Source organism: Ascaphus truei, chromosome 1, assembly GCF_040206685.1.
Source record: "Ascaphus truei isolate aAscTru1 chromosome 1, aAscTru1.hap1, whole genome shotgun sequence".
Taxonomy (NCBI): domain Eukaryota; kingdom Metazoa; phylum Chordata; class Amphibia; order Anura; family Ascaphidae; genus Ascaphus; species Ascaphus truei.
Window position 1 is genome coordinate 317,513,037 of NC_134483.1, and position 17,473 is coordinate 317,530,509.

At 43.6% G+C, this 17,473-nt stretch overlaps 1 protein-coding gene across 7 annotated transcripts in view; it reads left to right on the forward strand.

The window, feature by feature from the left end:
• ARHGAP24 (Rho GTPase activating protein 24) overlaps positions 1 to 17,473 on the forward strand; it is a 1,092,414-nt gene that overhangs the window by 1,044,847 nt on the left and 30,094 nt on the right. The window lies entirely within an intron of this gene.

Below are 17,473 nucleotides of genomic sequence, written 5' to 3' on the forward strand. Positions count from 1 at the left end.
TTTTGCCATATTACCTTTCTCCTGCACAAGGTACTTTCAATAAGTTGATATTAACCCCTTACTTGATTGCAATCATATTTATATGCCTCCACCTCTCAAGAAATATGCAAAAAAAATATGTAATTTTATATATATTTGCCATGGTCTCAGGTCCCTGTTTATTAACAAAAAACTATGCACTTATCACACAAAAATCTGTTGTTGCAAAATGGGTCGAAAATGTAAGTTACTCTATACAAAGCGTTCAATCAGCGCCCAAAGCATTACTTATTAAAGTTTGGCTTTAATATACAAAAATACAGTGCTTCGATTATATAAAAATATTATTACAAGAACATACAGTTACAGTAAATGCAGAGCGTTTCTTAAAATAACAGGATAAAACATAACTGAAATCCCTATACAGTATGTTACCATATGTCATAGGTCCTGTCCCAGAGAGGTCACTGGAGTAGAAGAGAATTCACATGTTCTGATCCCAAAACACACCTCTGTTGAATTCTGATTTTCTATTCAAACATGCCAACATTTAGGCCCAGACCGTCTTGCATTAAAACACACAAAGACCGACCCCTGTTGTAAATCAGCTACTTGGGTGACATTTATGAATTAAGGGGAAAAAAACATTTTGCTAACGTTTTAACGTCTTCACTGAATAAAGAAACATTAATAACTTCAGATCCTGAATACTTAGACAGACATCATCTTCACAGTTGCATCTGTGCTCTACACATGCACACCTGCATCTTGGCAGCATAATGTCTATTTTTACAGGAGACCCAGTTATCTGTCTTTAGCACCCCTTAATCATGAAGAGTGTGGTATGATTTGATTCGTCTTATTACAATGATGTAAAATATGTACCTGTTATTATTCAGAATAGATGACACGATACCCTCATTTTTAATAAAGTCCTCCACTTAAGTGATGACCTGTTTGTCACCTCTCTCTATGATGAACAATGATAATTCAATAAGGTTACAGTTTTCTTTGAGGCTGATAGCCTTTTAAACTACACACATTGCCTTTTAGTGGGCCACCGGTGATAGCCTCCCCCCCAATTAAGCCCTCTTTGTAGATTAGCACAGACACAGGAAACGTCTTGACCTGTCATAAACACAATTTCTTGTATTTTTAAGACAAACTATAACAACATTAAGCCCATAAGCACCAGATTAATTAAAATACTTAATGTTCCGCGACATTTTTATTACACCTCCCTCCTTAAAATGAGCGAAAGGGCTGGCTTACACACCAGTCTCCGCGCTCACACAAATATTGCCTTCACCTTGGCGTGATGAAACATCCATCAGGGATACACGTCTAGCTGTCTCTTCCTCTGACTGTCTCTTAGGCTCTCTCTCTCTCGCTCTCTCTTCGAGCCTTGCTTTATTTCTTACTTTATCTCTGGCTCTCGCTGGCTGTCTCTTGGGCTCGCTCTCTTGCTCTGCCAGTTCCTCTTTCTCTGTACTGTCTCTCCCACTCTCTTTCTCAGCCTCATTCTCTCTTTCTCTTGTTGGCTGTCTCCCTGCCTCTCCCTCAGCAGTCACAGCCTGTTCTGGCCTATCACTATCCCCCGGGTCCATAATTACTGTCAGATCTAGGGTGATGGACTGCAATGGGAAACTCTCATTTTCTCCCACTTTAGTACAACTCCCCTTTAGCACTTCCTTTTAGTCCCTTGGGATGATACCCTGTAATGGGAATCTGTCTCTGCCACCCACTCTGACACAATCCCCCTTGGACACCCCCCCTGGGGTCTCCTGTGTTGACGGGCTATAATGGGAAATTATATTTGCCCACCACTCCGGTACCAACCCCCACAATAACCCCTTCGGTCTTCCCCTCGGTGTCTCCTGTAACAAGGGACTGTAAAGGAAAACTATATCGGCCCCCCACTTTGGTACAACCCCCCTCACTAACCCCCTTTTAGCCCTCTGTGATAATCTGTAATGGGAAGGGAAGCTCTCTGAGGGTAGCAACCCATATCCACCCCCCCCCCTCCCCTCAATCTTCTCCTTGGTTTCACCTGTGATAATGAGCTGCAATTTGAAGTTCTCTCTCGCCCCCACTTTGGTACAGGCCTGCTCACTAACCCCCTTTGGTTCCCCTGTGATAAGGAGTGGTAATTGGAAGGACTCTCTGGCCGCCACTTTGCTACATCCCCCCTCAATCACCTCCTCGGGACCCTCTGCAACCATTTGGTTGATGATGATGAATTGTACTTGGAGGTCCCCATGGCCCCCCACTGCTGTACAACCCCTGTCAGTCACCCTTCCCCCGTGTGCATCAGTACCTGAAATGTTTCAGTGGGTTCCTGTGCTTGTTGGATCACAGCATTCTCATATTGGGTAACCATCTTTCACATTAGCAGGATTATCATCATTTACTTCCACCACCCGCACACCCTGCTCAGTACCCCAATTCAAGTATACCTTTGCCACCAGTAAAACGTGGCAGTCCCCCTGCCACCCCAATATTCCAGGAATTATTTAATCAGGTCGCACCAGTCCTGGCCACACCAGGGTAAGTGTAGCACCGGGCGTGTCTCAGTTCTTGGGTGTGTTTCTGACTCTTCGTGACTGGCTGTAAGAGGGCACCTCTGTTTTCTTGTGGCCCATAAGCACTTAGGTGCACTCTTGAGGAGCAATCACTTCCAGCGGCAGTGGTCTCCTTTCTGGGCAGTTGGTGCTGATATATCCCAACTGTTTGCGGGCAAAACACCAGCTTGTATCCCCCTGTCCCGGTGCGCCAACCGCCCCCCAAAAGAAGCATCAGTAGATGAAACAGGAGAAGGTTGTGGGGTTTCTTCGAATTTACCCCCCTTACATCCTGGGACCCCCTTGTTAACTGCTGGACTTCTGTTAGCCATGTAGGAGCCTGCAAGCTGGCTAGCCTCTGTGGATGATTTAGTACCTCGGTCCTTCACCCACTCTCTTACTTCAGGTGGGCACAGGGTAAAAAATTGCTCATGAATTGTGAGATCCAATAACCCTGCAAAGCTTTCAATTTCCAGCCCCCCAACCCACTGCTTGCACAAATATGTCAGCCACCCCACCAGCTCAGAAAAGCCACCGGTACAACCATGCTGAAGGGCACGGAACCTTTGCCTGTAGATTTCAGAGATGATATTGAAATGATGCAGCAACGTAGCTTTGATGGCCTCCTAGTCCTGGTCGAGGTGTGCAGGAAGATCAGCAAAGACATAGGAAGGGTCTTGACCTGTCATAAACACAATGCTTGTATTTTTAAGACAAACTGTGACCACATTAACCCCTGAAGCACCAGATTGATTAAAATACTTAATATTCTCCGCCATTTTGTATTACAAGGAGCATCAACTTTAAATTCTTCAGGGCTGTATGTGACAATGATGTGGTTCATGATCACTGCGCAATGCGGTCGCCATCATAAAATATTCCCACTGTTGCAGTCACCGTTAATAACAGTAATGATAGCCTGGCAATGAACAGGAAATAATGAATTGATGTGAAATCATTAAATGTTAGACTTCTGTTATTCTCATGATATTATATTGTTATAAAATGCCAGAATTACTTTGTTTAAATTTTTTTTTTTTTTTTAAAAAAAGCAGAAGCCGGCCCTTTGTTTGAATAAATTGTTTTGCTTATGGTATACCGGACTTTGGGATAAAGGAAGCATCTTATTTATAACACTATCAAAAATTAGTGGAATTCCAGACATAGTGGGTGTGGCCAACACCTTTTATAAGCAAAACTTGCTGCAAAGGTTTCCCCCATTATTGAGTCACCGTAGTCTCATATTTTAATGTAGAGCTATGTTATATACTGTCCAAGAACTGAATAGAGGCCCTGCTCCACTTAATCAGATTATCTTCCAATTATAATAGAGGCGCGGTGCAACTAAGGGAGTACTTAAATATATACCCACGAGAGACAGAGAGTTCTGCTGGTTTGAGCTATTAAAATGGCATTGCTATAATAAAACTTTATTATCCATACTTTTAAATGTGTTGTCCCACATAGGATCCATTTGAACTAATAGCAATGACATATTTGAAAGTGCGTTTCTGCCTAAGGGATTTTTCTACCTTGTCAGGTATCTCAAGAAGCAGGTGCTCCCTGCTTCCAACGTATAGGGTGAAAGCCTTTTTTTTGGAAAATAAAATGATTCTTTAATAGACAAACAAGGTAATTGGTAGAGATGGGTGGATTTGGATCAGCAGCGGATCGGCCGGTTCCTTTGGTCCCCAGATGCCAGGGGTATTCGGGTTGCAGATTTGTTACTATTATTACCAATACACTCCGCGAATTCAGCAATCTGTTGGCGAATTGTTAAAACTCTACCAACAGATTGCGGAATCCGCGGATTGGATTCTACAAATCCGTCCATGGGTTGTATCCAATGGCAGTTTTTGATGAATCCGCGCTTGATTAAAACCGACCAAATCGTTTTGTGGATTTTACACAGCGAAACAGATTTTGGGGGAAAATGCGAGAAAATCCGGGAAATGGATTTGGGCGGATTCGCCCATCTCTAGTGATTGGTGCCTTTTTTTCAGGTTGGCGTTTATTTAACATGTTATAGATTTAAAGTATACATTTATAGGGGTGTCATACTATAGCAGTTATAGGAATACTGGTATAAGAAAATTAAGTTAATGTTTATATTAACTACTGTCTCAGTACGTCCTCCCCACCAATTAGATTGTAAGCTACTCGGAGCAGGGACTCCTTTTCCTAAATGTTACTTTTATGTCTGAAGCACTTATTCCCATGATCTGTTATTTGTACTATTTGTTATTTATATGATTGTCACGTTTATTACTACTGTAAAGCGCTATGTACACTAAATGCGCAATATAAATAAAGACAAATTTACATATATAGAGGTAAATAGACCATGCAACTATCATAGTAATACAATTACAATGACCCAGTACTTGTCATTATTGATACTTGGTTTTTTTTATGAAGAAAATTTAAGATGGGCATGTTCGTAGGTGCAAAATCCAAACTTTCACATTCAACGTTTGAGTCGAACTTTGGAACTAATCTTCCAATCCAAGCAAAATTCAAGCCAAAATCCATGAAAGGCTCATCCTCTTATTTAGATGTCTGTGTTATCATTTTTACTTTGGAAAAACCAGCAATTTCTTTTTTTTACCACAAATTCAAATATCGGAATAAATTAGACAAAACCCCCAAATATTTTTTTTTTCATGACTTTTTAAAAATGACAAATTGTCTTTCTGTAGCTGATCTACTGTATATTTCTTTTTATTCTAAGTTATTCCAAGAAAGAAAGAAAAAATACATGCAATTGATTTTTTTTTTTATACAACGTTTGTGATTGCAAACCAGTGTTTACCTCCTTTTAGGCATATAATGATCTTAAATTTCAAAAATCCTCACAGGACAAACCGTTTCTGTACATAAAAAGCAGTTTGTTTCAAAATATATTATTGCTGTTATAATAATAAACAGCAGGTAGTAAAGAACATTTTTTGTAGACATGAACGTTGATGGAAAGTGGATTTTCAGCAGAGTGCAACATAGAGTTGTTACACAGATATATCTTAAACTAATGTTATCTTTTCTGAAGGTGAAGTTACCCCTGCTTTGAACTAATGCGTGAGCAACACATGCTGTGCCTTTTGTGCATCCAATACAGAGGACTTATATTAGTTCACTGCTATAATGGCAGCCATTTTGCTTCTTTACAAGCAGTGACGCAACATTACTCATTGCGTAGAATCTTTCAAATATCACATTTTCTTTTGAAGCCTTTTAATTGTGGCTGTCCCCTTAAACTCAAAGCCTTTTTGGAATGAAATGGAAGCTTTTTCCCCCTTTTTAATGAAACCTCTGGAATTCCAACGTGGTTCCCACCTTTTCGTTTATGTAAGCTTCATTTCTCAGGCTGTATAACGTTGATCCAGGTCCACAAGGTCTGGGGTTTGTTTTTGTTTGTTTTCTTATATGCAAAACAGAAGTAGACTAGTTACTGGCTTTAAGCTTAAGGCTGCGTCCCCGGTAGCGCTGAGCGGGCGATGCCTGCGGCGGTTACTTACATATATAGATATACAGTATGTAAGTTCCCACTCACGCTGTGCGTGCACGCGCACTTGAGCGGGCACACACGCTCACCTGCGCTCGGTGCTTAGATAAACAAAAACTATATATTTTCCCGCGCGCTCAACTACCCGCAATGCCCCCCCCCCCCCGCGCGCGCGCATAAATGCAGGACACCAGGCGCTCATGCTTGGAGCTCGTTCAGCACCAACGGGGACTCAGCCTAAGGCTGCGGGCATGGTGCCTCTGGCCGCGCTAAGCCGTGCTCCTGCTCTGCCTCGCCTGCTCAAGCTGGTGCTTTTTTGCGTCCTGGCAGGCGAGGCAGTGAGCGCGTGTTGGGGGCGGGGCACAGGCGGGGCGAAGGCGTGACGGATGCATGACAGAGGTGTGGCGGGAGGCGGGGATAGTCCCTCGTTCCCATTGGATGGCTGCGGTCACGTGACCGCTCCTCCACTCCCCTCAGCGCCGAAATTTTAAATCTGGCTGTCTCCTTCAATTTGCTGAGCCTCCGCACGCATGTGGAAGGGGATACTAAAGCCGCGCTGATTACAGATGAAGGGGGTAAGTTCACCTGCTCAGCGCGGCTCAGCTGGGTCTGTGCTACCATGTCCCAGGCCTAAGGCTTTGTCCATAGTGAAAGTGAGCGATGTGTGGACTGTAGGTTTTTGGGAAGCGAGCGAGGGGTTGGGCGCGGTCATGACATGGGGGGGGGCGTGTCAAGGAAGCATCATGCATGAGAACACGCCTGTAGCAAATAATAAAATGCATAATGCCATGCAATTTACAGACGTATTCTGCAAACATATATATACACTATGTCCTGCATGAAAACATGCCTTGTTAAAAAAAATTTTTTTGAAATGTGATTCATTGAAATAAGCATTGTGCAATAATAAAAATGAACAATTATATACAAATAATGGACAATGCATCAGAAATTTCTCTCCATAAATTATCATTGATATTTATGTCATGGTATGAATTAAAGGTTCACGTTTGTAAACCTCAGAAATCACATTTTCAATAGTTGAGTTGTCCATATTCTCACAGCAAGCACAGCTCAACTGACAACAAGTCATTTGAACAGTATCCAGGCAGAATAGCTTACAAAATTTTCATTGGCTGTTAGCCGCTCACATGACCAGGCTTTCTCGCTGCGATAGCAAACAAGTTTGTCTCCTCTGCTTTTGGTATCCTTGTATCTCACGTGCAAGCTCGTGTTCACTATGGCCATGTGCTTTGGAATATTTTTTGGTTTGTTTGTAGCACAAGCTATGTAGCTTGCTCCGTATCTTGCACTATGGACGAGGCCTAAGAGCATAGCAGAGCCTGCTTTGCATTATGTTCCTAAAGCTGCGTCCATGCTGCCGCTGAGCGCACATGGTGCAATCACTGCAATTAAAATCAATTGGTACGGTCACGCTCATGCGGCGCGCGCTTGTGAGCGTGCACGTATGCTCTCCCAAGCTTGGGAGTCAAACAAAATTGACATTGAAGCGCGCTCAGCAGCAGTCAATGCACACAGAACACAGCCACACACACATTACACATAAAACTAGCCCCGGTCCATGTACCCCGCTCGTGCCAAAATTATGCAGGACAGTCTGCGCTCATGCTTGGAGAGTTGGTGACGTCACCTCTCTCAAGCATGAGCGCTCTCAGCGGCAGCATGGACGTAGCCTAAGTATGCCCCCAACCTCTCAGACCATAGGGCTTAGGCCCGTGCCATAGAGGGGGAGAGCCGTGCTGAGGCGCGCGGACGCTGAGGCTCGCCTGCAGAAGCTGGGCGATTTCATGCCCATACAGGCGAGCCAGCGTCCGCGATCGGAGGTGGGGGGAGACTGAGGGAGGCGGGTCAGTGACGTCGCTGGGCCAATCGACCGCGACGCACTGACGTCGACGTCACGGCGCCGACGTCACGGCGCCGTGACGTTGACGCAGCCCCACTCTCATTGGAGGGTTTCAGCCGACAGCGCGCTGTAAAAACAGCTTGGCGCTCGGCTGAAACCTCCAACGCCTCCGCACGCCTGCGGACGCTCGCGCGAGCCCCCTCTCAAAGCATCCTCGTTGTGGATGCAGGGGCTCAGCGCGGAGCGTCCGCACGCCTCAGCACGGCCTGTCCATCTATGGACACGGCCTTAGAAGAGAGGGTGAGGTAGGCGTTTAAGATTTCTCAGGATTTCAGAATGTGTGGTGAGTGTCCTTTGTGCTCTTTTAACTGGCAGAGTAGTCATCTTACTGTCAAAATGTCATGGGTCAAGCAGCACAAAACAGGTTTCCTGGGTATACCATGTGTGATCCAACTCTGAGACAGCCATTGAACCTTTAGCCAGGATCCAATACATCCTCCTCTACTCATGATGGGTCTCGTACATATATTATATGGTTTATGCAGTGCTTTACAGATATACTATACACCACATATATGTAGCATTGGCTGGGTGTGGCTACTATTCTACTCTGTACTGACATATCAGTCCTGGTAACAACAGGCAGTGTTGGTATCAATCATGGGGTTTCCACACTCAAGGCAAGTACCCTTGAGTGACAGGGGAGGAGGTGGGATCAGGTCTGAGGTTGCCCAATCCTGGGTTCAGACTGGTACCCCCCTTTGCTGTGCTTAAGGGGGTTGCATCCTAAATTATAGTTAGTTGGTCTCTACCATTGAGAGAGACAAGGTATCACACCCAGGCTGCTGTGCACTGACAGGCCCAGGTTTCCTTCCCTTAGGGGAAGTGAGTGATTACCTATACCCCTGGTCCTACTAGTAGGCAGGGGAAGAGCAAGGACTGCTGCGGGTACCCATGCCCCGTAGAGAAGGTCCAGGGACCATCTGAAGTCTGAGACCAAAATTAGGACTGTATTGGGAAGAGTTGTCAAGTGACTGCGCTGGGAGCAGAAGAGAATAAACCCGTTCCTGTTTCATATACCTCCTGCCTGGTGTGTAATCTTTCTGGGGTGGGGGGGGGGAGGAAACCATTCTACTGTGGGAGATTACCTCCATACATCTGTAGCCTACAGCAGATGGAGGCGTTGAGTACCATGGAGTAAATGACAGGTATGTACCCCAGAAGTCTGTTCTGCAGTTCCCCCTACCATCGGCAGACACCTCAGCCTCTTGTGAACCTACAGGTACATGCACCATGCACCTGGTAACAGGGAAATCTGCCATAGGGTGGTGAAAACACTGTTACATATACTATAGATAAATATGGGACAGAATAGAGGGTACATTAAAAAAAGCATATCATGAAAGGAGTCCCTTACGCAAAGAACTAGCAATATAAATGGCTTTTAGAGAGACTTAAAGGGAAAGTAGGAATTAATATAACTGCATGCTGGCTATGCTACAAAATGTCTGTACTGGGTTTATAAGTAACTGCAGACATAGTGATTTTGTCTTGGTAAATAAATCACTGAGTGATTGCTAACAGAGGTGAATATTACAGTACATTGTACATCTACTATACAGGCAACTCCCAATTTATCAGGTAAACTCTATGGGCCTCATGCACTTGAGGTTCATAAAAAAAATCACCGGGCCATTTAAATCACCGTTTTTATGAGCGTTGGTATCACGGTATTCAGAAAGCCTTCATTACCTGTCATAGCAAAATTCACAAAAAGGGGCGATTAGCCGGTGATCTGATGAACGACCCTCTGAAAAGGCCTTACCCGGCGAGTTGTATCTGCTGCAGAGAGAGCTGCTCTGAGAGAGCCGTCTCTCCCTGTGCAAATCTCGCCCAAAATGCATGTGTATAAATTTTAATTTTGATAATAGTTTAGATGAGCAGGGGGTCTCCTGAGCTGAACTGCATTGGTTTCAGCCTTGGGGACCCCCTACTTCCCGAGATACAGGCCCCGTTATGGGGTGCCAGTATCTCCTATGCATTTTATTCCCATGGTCATGTGACGCGGACATTTAAATGCATAGGAGATACTGGCCCCCCATAACGGGGCCTGTATCTCGGCAAGTAGGGGGTCCCTGAGGCTATCCGCTATGGTAATGAAGTTTACGGTAAATGCATTTTTATTGCATAGGGTTCATGCCAGGGATCTCTGGTGCTAATATTAATCAGCTCCAGAGATTCCCGGCATCAATCCTATGCAGGAAAAAAAATAATTTTTTTCTAAGTCCCATCTCGCCGCTTCTCTGCAGGTTTCCAACACCTTTACACCAACTTTTTCTGGCGTGAGGATTTCGTGATAAAATCACCATTCTAGAGCGGTGAAAGGCGTTCATAGCCAAATCACTGCTACTAGAATTGCGTGAGTTTATGAACATGCCGAAAAGCCTCAGTGATTTTTTTTATGACCAATTTTTTGGAGCGATTCAGTCTTTTATCACCCACTTATCACCGCTTACTGAATAGCAGTAGGCATTTTGGGCGATAAGTGGTTGATAAGTGGCTTATGAACGCTTACTTCATAGGCCCCTATGATTTTGTTTTCTATAATAAAAGGGGCCTGATTTAACTATCAAATCTCCTTAATAGAAAGAAGTACCTGGGGATGTATATGCATCTCTTCCAGGCTTGTGTATAACTCCCTAAATTTGGGCATTTGCTGAAAAAAAAATCATGTATGCATAACGGTGGTTCCCCAACCCTCTGGGAGATTCTGCCATTACTACGTATGTGGTGCATGATACCTGCTGTGTTGGGATGACAGGGGAGGAGGTGGGATCAGGTCTGAGGTTGCCCAATCCTGGGTTCAGACTGGTACCACCCCTGCTGTGCTTAAGGAGGGCTGAGCTGTCCGCCGATGGTAGCGGGGCCACAGGATTAGGTTTCTGGGGTACATTACCCATGTGGTTCTCTGGTTAGTGGAAATCAGGGAGCGCAGGTCACCGATGGGTACATGAGGAATAAAACAGAAAAATATATAGTGCAACTCTGTGAGCACAGAACTGAATGAATGGGGTGACAAATGCAGTAAAAAAGTGTGAGAAATCACACTGAAAACAAAATCAACTTCAATCTCAAGAGTAGAGCCGGAGAGATACTAATAGGTGTTAAAGGCAAAATGAATGCCCAACACACAATCAAATATGAATGAAAAATAACCAGTAAAAAATAAAAATAACAACAGAAATCAAATGAGACCGTGAGGGTAAGATCAACAAGATGTATTCATAACGATCAGCATACAAAATGGTGTAGGCAGGGGAGACTTACAGGACAGCCCCATAAACAGGCATTATCAGCATGAGATTTTTCTGTTTTATTCCTCATGTACCCATCGGTGACCTGCGCTCCCTGATTTCCACTAACTACGTTATACAAAGGATCACCTAGGAGGGTCCAGCGAGGGTCGAGCAGCAAGTTGTCACCGTTTGTATATTTTATTTGATTGTTCATTTGTATATTACTGTACGCTCAGAACATCAACAGGAGCGCCTGGTGAAAAACCTTTTCTCTTCTATCCATGTGGTTCTCTAGCAGTGCGGCGCCTCCATCTGCTGTAGGCTTCAGGTAGGTGGAGATGATCTCCTACAGTAGAACTATCACCTCTCCCCCCAGTAACATCACACACTAGGCAGGAGTATAACAGGAACGGTTTATTCTCTCACTCTGTGCAGCACAGTACACGGCAGGGTTCTGCCCAATGCAGCAACTGTCAGCTGCTCACTGAAGGATGGTCCCTGAACCTTCCCTACAGGCCAAGGGCACCCGCAGCAGTCCCAGCTCTTCCCTGCCCCTCTAGCAGGGGCAGAGGTATGGTACACACTCACTCTCCCCGAAGGGAAGAGGACCAGAGAAGGCCCAATAGTCAGGTTCTTGGCTGTGTGACCTGCCCCTCTCAAGTAGGTACATGCACTGCTAAATTTAGGGGGGCACTGCCCTTAAGTACAGCCAGGAGGAGGGCACCAGGTCTGTTCCATGATTGGACATGCTCATGCCGGATGTCACCGCCTCCCACTATCACTCCAGTGTAGCTCCAGTGAGTAGGGAAAACCCATATTGACTACTGGCAGCCTGATTCTAGCAGGACTTACTGCCAGGAGTAGGGCAAGTTAGTAGCCAAAGGTGGCATGGCTACATCTGTAAATAAAGAAGGCACCACAAATATCTTTCAATATGGCAATAAAGATGCAAAATAGAAGAGGAAAGTAATACACACAATCTTCTGCTAGGATTGTCAAATGTTCACAGGCCAAGCTAAATGTCGAGGTTTTTTTTTTATTAATTGTTTTTATTAGAAGCTTCAAATGTCAGGGGTTTCTCTTTTAAAGTGGCACTCACACCTAGCACAGTAGCCCCATTTCGGCCCAGATCCACAGAAGGGTGCTAAGCTAAGCTCAGATTGAATGGGAGTAAAGGTGTGCTAAAGCTTAGCACCCTTTTGTGGATCTGGGTTTTAATAGGTTAAATAGAGCTGATGTTGTAAACAAAAGTTTTGGAGAATTGCAATCATTATCTAATGCCTTTCGGTTATAAGACTGTTTGCTAGTCCTCAAAGCTCCAGGTAAAATGTTAAGCTCTGGTGTGGGGGAACGAAGTGTTCCTGGTAAGAAGTCACTTTAAGAGTGGTGGACTTTTTATAAGGCAGTCAATTACAGTATGCTGATTTGTTTTTTTTCTGACCCACTCGGTGTGACTAACTACCCATTTAAAGCAGCAATTGATTAAACAACTCAAAAGTTTCATATTTCTATTTTTGGAAATTGCTGTCCCACACTTTCTTGATCCCAGGTGTTTCCAACACCATCAGCATTTATGTTTGGGTCACCACCTAGGAACAATCAAGGAGGCATATTTTTCTTTCAAAAGATATTCAATAATATTTTTTTTTCTCTAAAATGTATATCCAAACGGGTGCTCCTGAAGAAATGATTAGTGTGGTTAGAAAGTAGGAGACGCTGGTTAAGATAAAGTCATTTTTGTTTTTTTAATGGTGTAGCATGCATTGCTGCCCAATTGAATACATGTTCAGTCTCCAGATTGGCCTTTAGGAAGAATTGCCTGTCTTTTACACATGGTTTAGCAATTACCTGCATCTCTGCACATTACGAAACAAGTTCCTAGCTCAGCGTAATCATAGTGTCTGTAAATCAGGCTAATTGGTGTCTTACTAAGGGATTTTATTAATTAATGGTGGGAGTGCAGCATCATTCTGCAGACTTTTACTTCTATTCCACGAGCAGCAGAAATGAATTGAAAAATATATCTGTTCTTCAACACCTGCAGTTTTGGAAAGGACATTACAGGTTGAATTTACAGGTAGGCGTTATTATTTAACCCAAATTCTAAACTGTAATATTTTTTGTACCTCTTAAAGCTGCAGACCAAGCAATATCCTACATGTATATATATATTTTTAAATAAATCAGTTCTGTACTATGAGAAAATAATTGTAGCATGTTTTTTAAACAACTCGGAATTACATTTTTAATGTATTATAATGTAACATGCATTTTTTCTATAACAACCATTTACAAAGTCACATCCCCTTCCTCTTCTGAAACAGGCTCTGGCACACACCTTTTTGATGCCTGCCCTCTTTCTAGCAGTGCACCAATTGTATCTAGTGACTGCCTGGTCACATGATCTTCCTCACAGAACTTTGCATCTTTGCTCCTCTTCTGCTGCACTGACACCCACGAGCCGAATCTTCGCCGATCGATCACAGGAGAACGGATCGATTGGCAACTTAGCTAATTACTTATCATTGTGTGGATTGTATTGATGCACATATTAAAGGGGGGAATAAAGGCTGCTTGGACTGCTGCTTTAAACCATTTAGTGTCTATGCATAGAATTTTGCAGGCACGGTGAGTCCCTGACCCTGTCCCTTCAGTCTAATTTTGATGCCTCCAGGGAGATACTGACCTGTCCAAGGTCAGAAAGAGAGTTAAAGCAGGTTCACCAGCTTCAGAGGCAGTGAAAAGATCATCAACACCTTTAGCAGTAGGTCTGTGCTTCAAAATGCACTGGACACCTTTGTTGCTATTCGTTACGTGCATACTTGATCACATCTATAAATGGCCAAATTGCGGCCACTGCTACTTTAATCTCTTGAGGATGTGCAATGCATTGCACAGGAAATGATTGTAGACCATAAGGCAGAGCAGAGATTAAGCTCCAAATAATTTATTTAGCATCAGCTTGTAAAATGTGTCTTGCAGGAATATGGAATATGTAGCTAATTAGCAGGATGTTGAAGGTTTGTGGAGCTGAATGACTATTACTCATTTTTAAAGCTTGGGTGACATTTCCTTTTAAGTTTATTTTATGGTGTATGAAATAAATGAAAATTGAGGCCATGCTGTGTTCAAATAACTATTAATGACCCTATATTTTAGTCTTTTCAAGATCCCTACATTCTGGGATACGGTTTTTTTCCCCATCTCTTATTGGAGGCAATGATCTGTGTGACACTAAACCCTAACAATAAATTATTCATTGTGCCCTGGTTTAACTTTGACCACAGCCAAAGTTCTTGTTGACTCCTCTACCCCAGAATGCTGATTCTGATGCTATATAAGGGCATCAATATGTTTTCTGAGAGCTAGTGCGAGAGCCAAGCGTGTATTCATTTTGACCTGCTGTGCTTCAGTAATTGCTGTTTTTAAAGACGTTTTAAGGCCATGAGGTGAATCTTGAAGCTATATAATTGGTTCTGACAGGCATTTCCACAGCATCTTCCTATTACTGTGTTGACTTCTGTCAAAATAGCACCACCCTGAGGAACCCAGACAGAAGAAGGTATGAAACACAAGAACCAAGAAAAGGCAATTATCCAATTCTAGGCATTGGATCCCATTTCAGGTTGGAAAGGAACAATACTTTTAGTCCTAGCTGCCAACTTTTCAAAATTCACTTTGGGTAGCATTTCTTCCTTCATACTGTACAAAGTAAAAGAGTATTTGGGCTGCATGAAAAATGTTTGGCAAAGTAAGAGCAGACTAATATGTACAATAGATATATTTCTTTGTATAACACTTTACAAACCTCACCCCAGTATTTGTCTGTTGAGTGTCAGAGGAATTTGGAGGGGCACTGCCCAGGTTACCCACAATTCTCAACAATGTGTGCGCTCTCTGTCACAGTCACCATGTTTTGTAGGCCCTTTATATTATATTTTAAGCATTGCAGTGGTGAGGGCGGATATTTTGTGCCTGGTTGCAAGACTCAAATCTGAGCCGCCTTCCCACCACAAAAGTATTGGTAACTTACCTTGTGGTAGTCTTAGCTTGTCTTTGCTCTTGAACCTTTACCTTACTAAGACAGAACACTGAAGAGTTCCCAGCACGCAAGCAGAGAGTAATATAACAAACATACAGGTGGGCGTCAAAAGGAAAAATATTTTCTTTTACTGAACAGAAAGAACCAAATAAGCATACATAGATAGAAACAGACCCAGTGCATGCACGGGATACATGATGATATGGGAATGAAAATAGGCACAGTTCATACTCAGGCTCAATCATAGAAAGTAAACAGTCCTAGTGGAATAGAACGAAAACACTGTAGAATGATAGGGGGATGGGACCGTGGAGTGAGAAAACAGAAGAAAAACAGAGGAGGGGCAGAGGAGGGAAAAAAGGGTGAGGGAAAGGGAAAAGAAAAAGCTAGTAGAAAGGCATAACAGAGAGGCAACGTTTTGGGCCCATTACCACAAGATTAAAAGTAATCTGTGGTACTTCCTTTGATGTCCTCTTGTGTGCCTCCCTCTCTAATGTAGCATTGACTGGTCCAGCTGCCTCTGTACCTTCCCCTGTCATGTAAGTTCTAGTAAGATATAGACAGTGACAGGTTATCCTATGGGGTTTCCCCCCTCCTCAAGCTGACTTCATTTGTACCTTTGGCTCCGCTGCAGTCTGTATGGAAAGAGGTAGAGAGATTAAGGATTGTTATAGTGGGACCCCCTTCAGGCACTGCTGAAGCCCCCTATGCCTGGAGGCGCTGATACCACAAAGAGAAGAACCAAAGGGATCCCTAAAGGTCTGTAATGTGCCCCCACACCATCGCGTGAAACTCATCTCTCCCGTACCCAGGGGGTAACCAGCACTACACCAAGCAGTCGCATAGCCATAATCTTCCAGATGGAGGAGGGTGGGGGAGGGACATGTGCTACACTAAAATAAAAATATAATATAATAGAGATGACAAAACCCCTCAATAACCCAATGCCGAAATATACAGAATCAATGTTACTTGTAACCAGAACAAGCTCCGTGCAGTCAGAATAGGCAAAGGCAGTAGGCTAAAGAACCCGATTAATGGTGAAGACACAGGCAAACTAGTCCACGCACTGTGTAGCTGAGGACACAGCTCTCCCGGCAGATCAGCTTCTGTTATAACTCCTCCCTCTGATGGCATCATTGGGGAGACGCTGAGCCGTCAAAGGCCATTACGGTAGCGCGTTGCGTGATGACACTCGATCAAACGATGCAGCCATAGAGGGGATCGGCAGAGCGTCGTAGAAGCGTCTCCATTGCTATGGTGATGCGTGCTGACACCCAGACACACGGAAGGATAGAAGAGAGAATCCTGACGTCAGTGCGTCACATGGCAAGTTGCGATACGGCCAAAGGGCGGTCGGCAGAACATCACAGGAGCGTCTCCATTACCGCGGTGATGCGTGTAAGTACATAAATATGCGGGGAGGAAAAGAAAAGTTAGATTCACAGAGATTGATCATTAGTTGATGCATACACTTTGATAATTAGTTGATGCATACACAGTTTCTAAAGAACAGTGAGTGCACTATAGAAGTGGCCCCACATACGCTACCCAACACAGGTTATAACAGATCATTCAGGCTACAGAGGCCAAATGGCAGAAAAAGAAAGTCACATAAGTGTCCATCCTTCCAATCGGTCTGATGTGATCAAAATTAGTAACTGAAGATGAATATCTGTAAAACAACCAAAATAGCCTGGAAATATATCACACGGGTGAGTGTCCTCTAGTTACATCATTTAAGAAGTGAAACAAAATATAAAACAGAGAATATAGCATGGAACTTGTCCAATGTACATACCAATCCCATTTACCGACCAGCTTTACTCTTGGCGTATGTAGTCCCTAAAGACACAACCAGGGAATGTGAATCAATCAAGGTTACTGTAATAAACAAACTTAATAGAGAAACCCCTGTGTGAGTAAAGAGCGACATAAGAGACGAAGAGCCGAGTAGAGGTGGGTGACAACCACTGCAGTCAAGGATGGATCACTAGCATGGTGTGAGGTGTATGGCAGGATAAAACGGACTACTGCCAACCCCAATAAACAGTAATGAACAATAACAACACAATGTCAAATTGCAACAAGAATGAATAAACGCTAGCAGAAGAACACAGGTTCTATGATTCCCCCACCTTATATGGAAACCACAGCTTTGACCAAATAAAAACACATGAGTTAAAATACATTGGAAAAGTAGGGCTCGAAAAACCATGTGGGTCAGTT